General features: G+C 36.8%; 1 pseudogene; it reads left to right on the top strand.

The window, feature by feature from the left end:
* The first annotated feature begins 958 nt into the window (after positions 1–958).
* LOC143649085 (antizyme inhibitor 1 pseudogene) lies at positions 959–2263 on the top strand (annotated as a pseudogene).
* The last annotated feature ends 291 nt before the right edge of the window (positions 2264–2554 follow it).

The following is a 2554-nucleotide window of genomic DNA, read 5'->3' as shown; positions in this document are numbered from 1 at the left end:
CCTTGACCAGATAAGTCCTGAAATGCAGAGGGGCCAGCCTCTCCAGAACATCAACTAGTTCCATCCTCCTATCCCATATTATTGACAGTCCCTTCCAACATGAAAAAATTAGGATGAGCATAGCCCAAATACCCCTAAAGAGTGGAATAAAGACCTAAAGTGATGGTAGAGTTATACAAAGAAGTAAGGGTTTAACAAATGAGTATGAGTGCTGAATCATTATACTGAGATTTCTTTTAGCCTCTAGTGCCTTAGAGCAGCTAGAAATAAAAAAGTAAAATTGTGGAATTGTAACCCACATTAAACTCTAAAATCTGTTTTACAACTAATTGTTGTGATGTGCTTTGAAATGTATTGCTTTTTTATGTATATATGTATTATTTAAAGAGAAGAAGTGGTATAAAAGAGAAGACTGGATTTAACAAATGAATATGAGTGCAAAATTATTATATTGATGTTTCTGTTGGTCTCCAGTATCTTGGAACAGCTAGAAGAATAAACAAAAAATCATGAAACTGTAACCCATACCAAACTTTAAAATCTGTTCCATAGCTACTTGTTAAAGTGTTAAAATGTATGACAAACTTTCTGACCAAGTACACAACTACCGAGGGCTTAGGAGAAGTGCTGTATACAAAGAGCAGTTTGGGTTTAATACTGAGCCACCTTGGGGACCTAGCTGATGATAGGAGGGTTCCATCTCCTGACTTCACTTCCATAGAGATCTTCACTTTAGAAATCCAAGTCTCATATTCATCCAGCTTGGTGCCAAGTGAGCTGTTTCTGCCAGAATTATCCAGTGATTATTTGAGAGATATATCAGTTTCTTCTGAAGTACTATCAGCTGTAGAAGCCTTTGTAGAAATCTGTTGCATATTCTAAGGACCCAGACATTCTCAATGGCCAATCTCTTGCTTTTCCTGGTTTATGACTTTTGGCTTTGTGAAATATGGCTAAAATGAAAGGATTTATTGACGATGCAAACTACCCCACTGGCCTGTTGGATGAAGAATCAAACCTTGGAAATGGTTTGTTCCTGACAGGAAAGGATGCATTATTTTGTGGGAGATCTTGGAAAAAATGCGAAAAAACACAGTCAGTGGCAGAACATAGTAGCTCAGATAAAGCCATTCTACACAGTAAAGTGCAATGCCACTCCAACTATGCTTGTGATCTTGGCAACTCTTGAAACTGTATTTGCTTGCTCCAATAAAAATGAAATGACTTCAGTGCAAGAATTGGGTGTATCTCCAGAAAATATTATTTATATAAGCCCATGCAAGCAGGTGTTTCAGATAAAGTGCAAAAATTGGAGTGAATATCATGACATGTGACAATGAAATTGAATGGAAGAAAATTTCACATAATCAACCAAATGCCAAGGTCATACTATATATTGCAATAGAAGATGATAGCGGAGGTGAAGAGAGCAGCATGAAGTTTGGCACTACCCTGAAGAACTGTAGGCATCTCTTGGAATGTGCTAAGGAACTTGAAGTCCAAATAATTGGGACTAAATTTCATGTTTCAAGTGCCTGCAAAGTATCTCAAGTATATGTACATGTGTTATCTGATGCTTGATGCCTGATGGCTGGAGAATTTGGCTGCAAGATGAATATGCTAAGCATCGATGGAGGCTTCACAGGAACTGAAATTCAGTTTAATCATGATATCAGCCCTTTACTGGATATCTACTTCCTGAAGGATCTGGCATTAATATAATTTCAGAACTTGGAAACTATCATGTGTCTTCTGCATTTTACACTTGCAGTTAATATCATTGCAAAGAAAGTTGCTGTAATGATAAATTTTCCTCTAGAGTAGGAAAAAATGGAAGTGATGAATCACCTTTTGTGTATTACATGAATGATGGTGTTCATGGTTCTTTTGCAAGTAAACTGTAAGAGGACTTAAATACCATCCACGATGTTCACAAGAAATACGAGGAAGATGAGTCTTTGTTTACAAGCAGCCTTTGGGGTCCATCCTGTGATGAGCTTGATTAAATTGTGGAAAGCCGTCTTCTTCCTGAGCTGAATGTGGGAAATTGGCTTATCTTTGATAATACGGTAGCAGATTCTTTCCATGAACATCTGCTTTTAATGATTTTCAAAGGCCAACTATTTATTACATGATGTCATTTAGTGATTGGTATGAGATGCAAGATGCTGGAATTACTTCAGACGCAATGATGACAAACTTCTTCTTTGGGCCTTCTTGCATTCAGCTGAGTCAAGAAGACAGCTTTCCCGCTGAAACTTAAACAGGCATTTATGCTGCTTTAAATCAGAAGTTGCAGGTTAAACTTCTCTGGTCAACATTCCAATGTGGAAATTTTTTGATAATCTTACTCTTAATTTTCTTGGAAATAGAAACTATTAATAATAGCTGTTAAGGAGCAGACAAAATCAGCTTTCAACTATAACTTATTGAGGGTGATGGAAGATTTAGATAACGTATCCAGATTTAAACTTACCAGTTGCTCTACCCTCAAGCATTTAAGATAAAATATGCAACAAAATGGATGACTTAGTGGAGATGGAAGCCTACTAAT

The sequence above is a fragment of the Tamandua tetradactyla genome, chromosome 11 (assembly GCF_023851605.1).
Source record: "Tamandua tetradactyla isolate mTamTet1 chromosome 11, mTamTet1.pri, whole genome shotgun sequence".
In the NCBI taxonomy this organism is placed as follows: Eukaryota; Metazoa; Chordata; class Mammalia; order Pilosa; family Myrmecophagidae; genus Tamandua; species Tamandua tetradactyla.
This window is presented reverse-complemented; position numbering and strand designations above follow the sequence as displayed.